The following is a 13,223-nucleotide window of genomic DNA, read 5'->3' as shown; positions in this document are numbered from 1 at the left end:
CCCCTGCCGAAACGCAAGCGGCAAAGTGAACTCCCTCTTAGGGACTGTGTCGTGTGCTGCAGCTTCAGTATAAGGAGAAATGGGGAGATGGTGGGATCTGCACCGGAGGCACCAGCAGCAACCTGCCAGTCCCGGCCTGTCCCTGCCTGTCCCCTCCGTGTTGCCCGTTTTGCCGAGCCGCCGCACCTCCTGGTCGCAGTGACGCTGCCCGGCTGCTCTCTTTGGCTAACCCTTGCCGTAGCTATAGTGATTGCTCACACAGACATATATTTTTAGCTCTTTGCGAGGCGGTTGAGCAGCTGGGAAGTGGGAGCGGTGGCCAGGACCACGGGACAAGCCGCTGCCCGCCAGAGCCCGGCCGGGAATGGGTCACACCGGAGCTGGCTGAGCCTGTGCCGGGGCAGCCGTCCTTGGTTCAAGGACTTGTCCTTCCAAAGGGGCTTTGCAAGAAGGGCTCAGCTTTTTAGAAACCCCACGGCACTTTCCATTAGTGTTTTAAACCTTAATGGTCCACCTTCATCTCCAGTGCTGGATCCGGGGCCATGGGTGGGAGCACCTGAGGGTGGCCAGGAGGGGAGAAGGGAGATCCCACGCTGTCTGGGGATTGACAGCAACTCTCGGGAGAGGATCACGGTGGCATTTAGGAGCCTGGACCTTCCCAGGACCCAGGCAGCACCAGCTCAACACCTCTGTCCCTTTGCCTTCGGGAGGCAAAGCAGGAGGAGGAGGTGAAGGTAGAAACACTCCCTCACGGGGGGTGGCTAGGGGGTGATGAGCAGCGTGGTGGTCCCCCATGGCTTGATTTAATTGCCCTTTTTGCCTGAGCACAACCAGCTTGGGGACAACTCATGTTTCAAGGGCAAATACTTCCAACTCGTGGGGACACGAGCTGTAGGGTACGTCTCTTACCATTTCAGGCACCTTCCGGTTTGCTGATACCAAAAATAAAGCATTCCTCACCTTTGCACAAATAACGCGAGCAGCAGAGATCCAATCTGTCTTCCCAGCTCTGTGGGATGGAGATGCCGACACCTTGCAGCAAGCCGCCCTCCTCCAGCCCCACCACCCGCACCCCGAGCCCCTGAGAGCGAGCCCCCTTGCTGCCTTCACCCCCCTCCCTCCCCAAAGACCATCCCAACAAGCAAGCAGCAAAAAGAAAAAGCAGTTAAAAAGTACCGAGCTGCTTGCAGGCTGTCTGGGAGAAAGAAAGGGAAACCCATGTCCAGGTCTGGATTTTTCCCAGCTGATGGAAACGTACCTGGCATATGCATGCCCTGACACCGAGAGAAGATGCTCCTTGTCTTTCCCCACGGGTCTCCCACCGCCGCGGTGCCGAGTCAGGATGCTCCAGCGCGTCTTTGCATCACATCCCTGCAACAAACCCCTCGAAACAGCAAAATTTCCCCTTGCCAGCGGCTGAGCCGGGAGCTGTGCTGTTTTTAGCCCGTGCATATGCAGGCATCTGGAGATGGCAACGCTGATGCAAACATCCCCTGCACCGGCAAACCAGGAGCGGGGCACGCGGAGGTGGGCACCCACGGGCAGCCCGGCTCAGGCAGCTGCTGGTGTTCCAACCCTGGGCAGGGGACGGCACCCCTGCCCTTGTGGGCTTAACGAGCTGCCCAATTTCAGGCTTAATGAGCAGGCAGCGGGGATGATGACAAAGCCACCGTATTGCAAGAAATGGCCAAAATTCAAGATGTTGTGGCCAAATGTGGCCCCATCAGGGAGAAGTGCCAACACTCCCTGCATCAGATTTCTATAAATACAGGAAAATGAGTTAATTATCCCTGGAGTTAGTGATGAACGTCCTGTTGCTCAGACAACCGGGAGACTCGCAGCACACACAGACACACACACACACGCCCCAGCGATGCTCCTGGATCACACAGGTCCGTGAGAGCATCACGGATGAACACAGGTATGTGCCTGGACTGGCAATGCTGTAAGGAAGGAATTAATAAGGAGAAACTTGGGTCATTTTGCCATTTTAATGAATATACATTTTTTTCTGCACTCTATCGGTTCCCACCTTGTTCTTTTTGTATTTCTTTCAGCGTAACGCAGTGAGAGCTCAGTGTGCGGCACGAAACCCTGGGAGGGACAAAGAGCTCACAAGGGCTTAAAAAATATGATGTGCAATGCAAGGGCAGGGAGGAAAACCAAGGACACCCTGCTTCTCTGGCCAGCAAAAGTAAAAGAGCTGCGGGGATGACAGAGGGCCAGCCTCAAGCCCTGCTGGAGCCAGCGCCAGCACGCATGCTCCCAGGGGCATCACAGGGACTTTAATTCCACGCAAGCAGACCTTCACATCTCCTGGTCTATCAAATTAAGAAGTGCACGGACATACAGGAGGATCACAGCTGAGCTGGTCCCAGGCTGGCAGGGATGGCTCTGCATTGTTCCCCGAGAGGATGAGGTTCACTTTCTGGGATAGGGTGGTTTCCATCATTAAACCTATTCCCACTTATTTTCTGGAGGGGATGCCTGAGCTCTGAGGGGGGGTTGCACCATCTTTGACGCTGCTCTGCTTGCAGGATTGCTCCCGGGCCCAGCAAAAAAGGATTTTTTCCCCTTTGTGGGTTTAAGAGTCAAATTGTGTGGCAGAGAGACCAGCTCCTGAGACCCAAGAGATGCTGCAGCCGCTGGACCACGTCAGCCCTTGAGGCATCGCCGTCCATCGGAGTCCCCTAAACCCTCCATTGCACCTATTTAACCGCTGAAAGGGACCGGGCTGGAAACTCTGCTCAGAGCCGCAGAAGGCAATTGATGCGTTCAAAGTGCTTTACATCCGAGGGGAAAGAGAAAAGCAGAGCCACCCCTGGCCCTGCCAGCCCTCCGCTCAAAACGCGGTCTCACAAGCTGAGAGTGAAGGGACATCATCCCGCCAAGACCCAGTTTCAAAGTTGCTTAGCAGCTGGCATCAACGACATCCCTCCGGAGGGGGATGCCAGGCACCCCGGTCCTGCCGGAGCCTGGCTGAAATGCCAAAGCCACCGCGGGCAGAGCGGGAGGGCAGGCGCCCAGCAAGCACCAGCCACCCCTGCCGCGCTGGAGGGGACCATCCCCATCACCTCCTTACCTGGCCAGAGCAGCGCTGCGGGAACGAGCCTGGTCCCTGGGGGAAAAAAAGCACAGAAACCACAAAGAAGTTGGGTGGAAGCCCATTTATTACAGCAGCCACCTCCGTCTTGCATTAGCCTCCTGGTTAAAGCTGAGATTAATTCAGCCCCACACGCTCATCCTTATTTTTCCTTTCATTTAGCTCTTTGCACCTGCACTAAAGCAATTAAATAGCGAGTCAGGAATGTATTCCCTGTTTGTCCTCCTTCCCGGCTGGCTGCCTTTTTGTCTAGAAATGTCCTCTCCGTCCCCGACTATATGATGCAAGAGAGGGACAGGATTTTTCTTGGGAACTGTAAGCCTCACTTATGCCACAACAAAGCCTTTGGTCCCTCTTCAGAGAGGATTTTTTTAGCATGCCATCACGCAGAAATGTCCTGGGCATGCATTAGCAATAAGTCTTCTTTTAAGGGTGGGGTCCCTTATTAAAATGACTCTTTTTCTCCGGCATTTGCACAGTAACCCCCTTGTGTTTTCCCTTTTTTTTTTTTTTTTTGTGTGTCTCCTCAAAGGTCAGCTTGGATGTTGTCTGCTCAGCAGCCTTCAGCTGAATCTCTGAACACTGGTTTAACGATCAGAGGTTTTTGGTCCCCAGGATTAGGAAACAGTGCTGGCAGGCAGGGCTTCTTTCCATACACCCCGGCTCAGCTCTTTCCGAAATCCCCTCCTTTTGGGATGCTGCCCCAGTACATCCCCGGAGCTGCAGCCCAGCACTGGGTCACGGGGAGTCAGAGCATCTCCAGTCATCCTCAAATTGGACTTTTCTCCCCGAATCCATACAGATCATCCCGGGATGCTGGAGGAAACAGAAACCAGAAAGCCACAGCAGGTAGTACAGCCCCAGTGGCAATCGTTGCACGAGCAGACCTTAAACAAAAATGCAAGTGCTGTGTTTTTCCATCGGACATCCCGTACAAATTGGGATCTCATGCAGGGAAAGTGGTACGGGATATAATTTCCATCAACCTAATGCAAACGCGGGGCAGGGAACCTGCTGCCGTTTATCCCAATAAATCACTGCCGGGGTCTTGGCTTCACAAAAGAGAGAAAAACTTATCTTTTCACCTCTGAGAGAAACGCCTGCTGCTGGGCGTTATGGGGGGGTAACGATTGCTCTTCTTTGAGCAGAGCCATCCTACAGCAGCACCCTTCACCTGCACCCTCACCCCCAGCACCCTCACCCCAGGCAGGTGCTTCTGCCGGGCTGGCTGTCCAAAAATTCCCCTTTGCTCAGAAAAACCTCATGATTTCAGAGTTTTTAATGCTGATTTTTTTTTTTTTCCCCTCCAATTCTTCTCCTCCTCCAAACCTTGAATTGTCTCAGGAGCAGCTCGTCCAAGGAAATTTTTGTCTCATACTGGACTCGAAACAGAAAGTCTAGTCAGGGACATCTGACATGCAGTGTTTTTGTGAGTAAATACCAGCATCCATGAAGTCATTTCCCGGGATTAGAAATGAGCTCACCTCTGGAACGGCTTCTCTTCTTACCCAAAGTTCACAAGTCCAGCGGTTGTGAAGCTCCCAGTTTTCATCCCTCTCATTAAAAAACAGCATCGGGGCTGCGTGCGGCGTGGTGCCGCCTCCGGCTGTACGCTACGGACCCATCCGTAGCAGGGCATCACCCTAAATTCCCTGAAATCTTTGCAGCAAAAGGCAGAGGACCGAAGCTCAGCGGTCACCGGGGATAAACCAGCATCTCATTCTGCCTGCTCACCCGGCCCTGGCCGCTCTGCCGAGCCTGCCAACAGGGACAATAATTGCTGTCCCTCGTGGGGATAATCTGGGTCATCCCGTCCCCCTCCTAAAAGTCCTTATTTAAAGCAGAGGGAGGGATCTCTCCTGCCCACTGGGCTCAATATCTTGGTGAACTGTGTCTTTGGACTATTTCTTGGTGAAATAACGTGCTGTTTCTGATTCAGCTTCATATATCAAAGCCTTGCTGGAGACCTTGCTGGTAAAAGCCCTTCTCTGAGGGCTATCATGCCATCGGACAACGGCGCTGAGAAAAACATGCTCTTGATGCTCAGACTCACTGCAATTCCCATCTTTTAATACCGTGGCTGCTGTTCCTGGTGTTGCTGAGCCCAGCACATCACACTGGCCATCCAAGTCATGGACCCAGCCAGGATGGTGTAGAAGACAAGGACTCTGGTGGCAGGGGAGCCCAGATGTCCAGAGCATCATTCCCAGAGGTTCCGCAAATTAACATCTTCCCACATGGAGCAGCAGCTCTCAGGGTCTTTCCTCCGTCTTTCACCAGGACATCTCGACCAGGACAAAATCCCCCTTCCCCATCTCTAAGCTAGACAAGAGAGAAGAGTGCATTTATCACCCTAGACCAAACTCTGAGGTCAAGCTCCAGAAAACGTGGTGGGCTTTGCTGCCGAGCCCCGTCTGCTCACCACCAAGCGATAAAACCTGGGTGCGTGCATCGCCACTCCACCCACAGTTCATCTTTCCCACAGCAGCTTCGCTTCCTTGCCCTGGAAACCCCAGCCGGGGGGATTTATTTGGGAAGTCTCACCTGGGACCCCGGTCCCGTGATCCTCCTGTCCCCAATAAACCAGGAAAATCCCCCACAGGGTCGATGGAGGGGCCGTGGGTCCCCTTCGGCTCCGGCACGCACCGACCCAGCCAGGGCTTTCGCTGCCCTAACCAGGTATTTTTCTTGAGCTGGAAGAAATTATGAAATCCCAATGTTTTCACTGTGACTAACCCACGGAAGTGAACAATTTTGCCCTTGTTTTTGGATGGGTTTTGGTTGCTCTCCTCCTCTTTGCCTTTTGTGCCCTCTTTTATCCTCCGCTTTTTTTTTACTCCCTGTGGGACCTGCCCATCGCGTTGCTCCAAACATCAAATATCCTCCTCTCTCCATGCTCCCAAATTGGATTGTGTGCCCCAAGGCCATATTTCAGCGCTCCCTTTGGATGCTCCTTCCCAAACACAGGCCAGATTCAAGGGCTGGTTTCCTCCGTTTCACTGGGGGCGAGGTGAGATGTGGGGAAAGCTGAAAGCCCCGCGGGACTCTCGGCAGCATTACCTGGGGCTTGCAGGAGCGAGAAGCAGGGAAAACCTTCCCTGGCACCTCTTTTCCCTGTGTTTTGTATCTGCAAGCAGTTTTCAAGGCTTAAAAACACCCTTGGATGAGCTTTGTGGGGACATGACTGCTTTTAGGAAAGGATCAGTGGCTCGGTGGGGAGAGATGCCATTAACACTGAATTAAATGAGCCAGAGGAATATAATTTCTGCTCCCCAACCCTGTTTTTACCCTCGTGCAAAAAACCTGCTCTGAGCCAAGCCCTGGGACTGCAGGACCCTGGTGTCCCTTGGGATGAGCATTGGTGCTGACATCTCCCCTCAGCCGGATTTGGCCTCCTGGGGAGGCGTTTCAGGGAGGCAGTGCTCGATCCGATGCCAGGAGCATTGCGCCGAGTTTCTCTCGGGAAGGGCTTATCTCCCATGCTGCCTTCCCAACCTGCTCCCAGCAGTTTTCATCTCAGCCAGTCCAAGGTGCTCACAGGGGGAGGCTGCCAGCCCTTCCCTTCGGCCGCGCTTGGCCCCCACCAAACAGCTCTGCCTGCGCTGCCGGCAAACGCACATTTACCTTCTGGCGAAAGCCGATACGGCCACGACCGCCCCTGGGGGAATCCCAGCAGCGCCGGAATTAGCTCGGCAGAGACCGGCTTTTCCGAGCATGCCCTTGGCACAATGCATGAGGTCGTGAGATATTTTATGGCTCCGGTCACCCCCATGACCGCTCCGGGAAGGAGAGGTGTTTCCATGTCCTCTTTTGCCAGCGCGGATGCTGGCAAACTCTTTCGGAGCTGAAACTTGGAGGCGGATCGGCCCCGATTACCCCAGCCCAGGCTCAGCTCCACGTTGCTCAGTGCAATAATTAACGTGAAATAAATTCACGCATCGTTCAACGGGGAGTCCCTGCCACCCGCCCGGCTCCATCCCTTGAATGTTTTCTGCCCATCCCAAGTAGACGCCCATCCGCACACTAAAAAGCACTTTTTAACCTGATGCTCCGCTTTCATTACCATCACCGTTGCCTCTGGTCCGGCTTACATAGCCTACACCTCTCCCATGTGCTGCCGGTGCGATCCGTGCAGAACAGGAGGGAGACAAACCGTGGTGTGCTGGAAGACCCAAGCACTCCCCTGCACGCTCACGAGTCATGCAGGATTTTGCTGGTTTTTAGGAAAAACTGGCTGGTGCTTTGCTGGTGTAAATCAGCTGCAAACCTGCCCTCCTCAACCTGGTTTATAGCAAGAAAATTGAGGAGGAAAAGGCAGAGATGAGACCAGGGACCACCATCCCATGGGTGGGAGGCTGCCCTCCCCACCAGCATGGGTGCACAGCCCGGAGTGCATCCGAGCCCAAAGCTAATGCCCATAAATAAGAGCAATAAATTAAGGATTTCTTCAGGAGCAATTAATTGCCCAAAGCAACATGTGCTTCGACACAGGATGGTCTTTGTCCACCAAAGCCTGTCCAGAGCTAAAGCAAACAGTTGGCGGGCTGTGGGTTGGAGCTCTGCTCCTGCTCTTCCTCCGCGGTTTAAATGTCCCCGTCGAGGCGCTGCCCTGGCTCGGACCTGGCCACGTTCCCATCGCACCCGTTTCGCATCCTGAGGCTGCGTTTCCATCACCGATCTGACGTTGTGCGATAACTCAGGCCCTGCCACCAGCCCGCATCTGCCGGCAAGATGTTCCCGGCAAATATTGGAGTCACACCGGCACGTGGCACCATGATGCTGCCCTGCGAGTGTCCTCGAGGAGGTAATGCTCCAGGCAGAGTGCAGGGAGAGGCCGGGACGTGCATTACTCATGGAGGGCTCAAAAATAATGGCCTTCTCAATCTCGCAGAGAGTTTCTAAATGAGCCAGAATACTTATCTTAATTTCCCCAGCTCAGCAATGTAATTAAAAAGGGATTCACTATCGAGACACTTCTGGCGCTCTCATAGCATCTCCCATCTCTGCTCTTCTGAGCTGTGATGCAGAAGGAGAGATGGCAGGGATGGACACGGCGTCCAGGAGGGAAACCCCAGCAGGACCCTTTGATGGTCCGCGATATCCCAGTGACCAGTGAACCCCTCTCCAGGCGACATGGGTCTGGATGCGGGGCTGTATGCGTGCAGCAGGGATGCAGGTAACAGTCCCTGGGCACTCAGATAACAGCCGTGCCCTGCAAAAGCACTAGGAAAAGCCCTTTTCCTTGACAGATGTGATCGCAGAGCAACCCCCCGTTTTACATGCTGGGGGGGTCAGTCATGTTGTGCTGGTGCCAGCAGACATTTGGGTGCTCACCTCATGGCCGGACCCCATGAGCAGCACGGCCAGAGCCGCTTGCTCTCTCCCAGCTCCCAGCTCTTTCACCGCTCCAGAAAAAGCCTTCCTGACCTCCAGAGCTAATATCAGTCTTTCCCTGGCTCCTGGCTTTCATGGCGTCCCTCCTCTGCGGTGCTTTTTGCATCTGTTTCATAAATGATGTACGTGGAGCTGAGCACCGCACGGCCACGGTCGAGGCTTTAGCTCCTAAGTAAATCCTGCCAGGGGGAAAGGCCCACTCGCTCCTTTTCTCCCAGCCACAGCCTGTAAATCCTCATCCGTGCAATAAAAACAAACTCCAGTAGTTCATTTTTTGGGCTCTTTTCCAAAGCTTTTAGGCAGCTGGAGTGCGATTTTGTGCTGATGAAGCGGTGGAGGAGGGCTTAAGTAAAACAATATTGTGGCGGCTGCAAGGTTTGCTGGTGGTTCAGAGCTCAGAGTGAACCCCGGGGACTCACCACATCTCCAAGTTCTCCTACAAACCATGGAAATCGCCAGTCCAGCTCCCGGGATAGCAAAACAGGATTTAAAAAACAACATTAGCCACCCCTGGAGCATGGCTGGAGAAGTGCCGGGAGCCAAGTGCTTAATGAAATCCCAGCTCCCAGCTCGCCCTCCTAAACCACACAAACTTCCCCAAAGTGTTTGGGATGGAACAAAGTCATCAATCAGTTATTTTAACTCCCATCTCCGTAAACAGGAGCGAGCCCAGAAACATGCAGCAGGGGAAAATAACCGTCAGCTCCCTTCGGTGGAGTGAAGAGGGTGCGGAGAGGGAGGACAGGGGCTGCCGGCGGGGAGCTGAGCACAGCGTCGGCCCGAAAGGGCATTTCATGGACCCCAGAGGCTATTTCATGGACCCTACAGGATATTTCATGGAGCCCACAGAGCATTTCACAGACCCCACAGCCTGTAAATCCCACGCACAGCCCTGAGAGCAGCCCGACCATACCTGCCGCTCTCCCGGCACGGTGCAGTCGGCTTTTGGTGACGGTCACTCTGCCGATGCCGTGTCAGAAAGGGTGGGAGGCACAAATAGCCAGGATGAGAATCACTAGCCTGTTTTCCCCTGGATTTATTAGAGGACATGAGAAGAGCGATGGAGACAACCACGGAGGAACGTGGAGAGAGGGTTGCTGTTGCACCATCAGTTATCACAGTCCTCTTCCACTGCCCCATCCTTGGCACCAGTGCCGGGGGAAGCATTAAGCATGGCAGCGTTCACATAAATGCATTATGGCTTTGTAATAACACAGTGGTGAATGAAATCATGGAAAAAACCCATGAGAGACTGGCAGGGTCCCCGGGGTTAATCCGGGAGGGGAATGTGTCCGTGGGGCTGCGGCTCTGCCGCACCGATGCTTTGGTTGGGAAAAGCTAGCCTTGGATAGCTGAACTCACAGGCGATGGCCAGAAAGATAAGAGCAGTTTGGTCTGGGATGCATCCTTCCCCGCCAGCCACGGGTGCTACAGCCCTGCAGAGTGACCGCCCTGGGCACGGGGCAGCACCCCGCTTGTCCCCTCCGCCCCACGGGTCGGGACATCGCCCACTTCAGGTGGATGGAAAGCAGCCGAGCATCTCCCGGAGCCACAGTGCAGCCGGTGGTGCTCAGCGCTGGAAACATCTGTGGCTCTGCTTGTGCTGATCCATCCAACATCAGCCACATGCCGGAGCTGCAGCGAGGGATGGCCAAGCCAAGAGAGATTGCGCAACCGGACTTTTCTAGAGATTTGGTTTTTGCATGAACTCACGTGTCCCAAACCTGCTCCTGAAGCTGCACACGTGTCTCCTGAGCTTGTCTTGCAAAAGCCGTGCTGGACAGGAGACACCCATGCTAAGGAGGAGACACCTATGCTAAGGAGGCTGCAAAATCCCGTGCAGAAATGCCTGCAGCTGCGCTGGGCTAGAGCTATCACCTGGTTCCCGTAACATAAAGAATAACATTTTTTTCCTTTTGCAGAACAGCACGTTTCCTTACCCCACAGTGCGACCCATGGAAATCGATGCCAGTGTGTGCCACGCAGCCGGTGGGACCGGAGCTGCCTGCCGAGGCATCGGTGCTGTGCTAGGGACGGGCCAGCTGCGGAGGGAGGTAGATGCCGTCTGGGGAAGATGAATTCCTTGCTCTCAGTCTCAAGCACCTTTCCCACATCTTGTCCTCATCACGGCGGGAAAACACAGCTGAGCTCCGTGTTTATCACGCAGCTCCGGGGCCTCTGGCTCGCTGGGCGCTCCTTGCCCACCGGATAAACATTCTGCCATTTTTTGGCACATCTCAGGTGTTTTTTCCTTTTCCCTCATAAACATAAACAGGAGCCGGTGCAGGCCACCACCGATTATTTTTTATGTGACATCTTGATCTATGTTCCTCTTGCACCGCTCGCTCTGGCAGCGGGGCTGGCAAGGATTACTAAGCAGCAGCCCAGGACACGGCTGGCACATCCCGCAGGCCGCTGGCTGCCCCGACGCCCATCCCCAGCCTTCGGGGACGGCTCCTGCCATGTAAAGCACACACTTTCGCACCAGATTCCTGCAGCAAACCACCAGCATGGCCCCACAGTGCCCGGGGCTGCGTGCGTGGCGGGTACTCGCTCTCACATGGCCGCGCGCTTTGTGCAACGTGCAGGAGCCTCGAGCCAGGACCGGCTGCCATGAGTTACACGGGAAAAATGTGGCTGCAGAGGGAGGAAGGAGCTGGGGGGGGTTGAAGCCAGCCTGGGGCAGGCGGGGAGCTCTCGTTAGGGGTTGTTGCTAGATCTCCCCATGGCTCGAGTGAGATGCAGTCACATTTATTTGCAAGGATGGTCTTGCCTCTGTAGCTCTGTGCTACCCTGGGTGTCCAAACCAATCCATCTGGCTTTGTCCCACATCCTCGCATCCCCGCAGCATCCTCATTTGACCCCTGCCAGAACCAGCGCAGGGGCAGAGGCGAGTGGGCAGCGCAGGTAGCGCAGGCAGCACGGGGGACGCTGCCCAGCCGAGCCCTGCCTGTGAAACTTGGGAACCCCATGGGCAACTCTGGGTGGGTACGGCGTTTGTCCCAGACCGGGCGAGAGCCAAAAAAGCATCCCCGAAACAAATTGCACCGTGTGCCTGTATGCTGTATCTCCATCTTCAACGCTCAGCAGCATCTATTTTGGATCCGGACCCGGGGCAAACCCCTAACAGTGATGGTGCTGTGCCGGGATGCAGTGCCCACATCGGGACATGGTACCCACACCATGCCCTGCCCCGCCGCCGACAGCACCCTGCCATGCCGTGGCATTGCCGCTAGCCCCGGCGACTGCTGTTTTGCCGAGGGTTTGTGTTTACCATCACCTTGTTAAGGGATTATTCAGCCTGCGGTTTCCTTGCTCGTCCGATCTGTTTTTGCTTGGCGGCCGGTGGCTCGCTGCCATCCCCTAAGCTACACGCCGGGCTATATAAGCGACCTCGCCGCCTCGGCTGCGGGGAGGCTCGCGCGCAGCCCGGCTCGGCAGCGGCGCAGGGGAGGTTTCGGTAAGCTGCAGCTCTTTCTCTTCTTCCCAACCGGCTGCAAATCCCTTAACCCGCGGCTGACAAGCCCTCGCCTCACCCCCAGACCGCTGCTCGGCTGGCGGCTCCGGGGCGAGAGGACGAGACTTTCCTTAATTGGGGTTTTTATGGTTTTTGTAGGTAAGAGCAAAAAAAAAACCGCCAACCTTGCTAAGTTTTTCCCCTTCGTCGCAGCTAGGGGTTATATAACTTTGCTGTGTTATTAAGGCGGCGTAATTAAGAGCGTCTGTGATTGAGGATGAGGTGGAAATTAATTGATGGGCAGATGAAGGCGCAGAGGCTGTGGGCTGGAAAACATCAGTGGGGACGCGGTTCTCTGCGTTCGCTTCTCCCCTCCTCATCCCAGCTAGTGGGTTTGGGGCAGGGTTATGGGGACGGCCGGAGCGGGGGGAATTCGGGGGGGGGGGACAACGGTGCTTTGCTCACGCGGGGTTGTTTGATCTCCCATGGCTCCGTCCCACGCCGGCTCCCCCAGCCCCCTGCCAGAGAGGGGACACTGGCCATGCCGAACCCTCCCCACCGCTGGGATCCGGCCGCTTGAACCCCCCCCCTTTCCCAGCATCGCGTGTCCCAGGGAAAGACAGACGCATCCCGTTCCAAACCCAGCGCCGAACAAGTTGCAGCCAGCTCCCAAAATAGCCACCGAGTGGGAAACAGGCTTTCAGCCTGGATTAATTTTTCCTGGTTATTGTCTGGCTGCGAGTTCACAACCCCATCGTAAGCCCACAAAACGCCGCTCATGTGTTGCTTGTTATTTTTGCTTGACTGGGATTTGCTGAGCCATAATCAAAGTATTTCCTAGTCCCACATTCCCCGGTCTTGGAGGGGATGGTTAATACCGCTTACAAATAACAGGGTGTTCTTGCTGCCGGCTGCTCTTTGTCAGCCTCATTTTGTGGGTAAACTGAGGCACTGAAATGCTGAGGCAACATTCCCCCCCCCCCCCAAGTTCATTAATTTTGGGTGCATAAAATAAAGCACCTGGAATTCCAGCTGGTGTCACTCGGGATAACACCAGCTCCATGGGTACCTTCAGAAATTAAAAACCCAAATGCTTGACACCGCAGGGCTAAGGAACTCGCTTAGAAAAAAAATCTGAAGTCGCTGAGCTGGGGAAGAGCAACACAAAGCCTCAGTCCCTCATCTCTGCGTGCAGAAAAAGGAAAATATTTGGCTTCTTGCTCACATTTGCAGCAAAGACTTGGCTTGTGCACGGGGTTTTCCACTTTC

This window comes from Gymnogyps californianus, chromosome 11 (genome assembly GCF_018139145.2).
Source record: "Gymnogyps californianus isolate 813 chromosome 11, ASM1813914v2, whole genome shotgun sequence".
NCBI classification, from domain to species: Eukaryota; Metazoa; Chordata; class Aves; order Accipitriformes; family Cathartidae; genus Gymnogyps; species Gymnogyps californianus.
Note: the sequence above shows the minus strand (reverse complement) of the source record.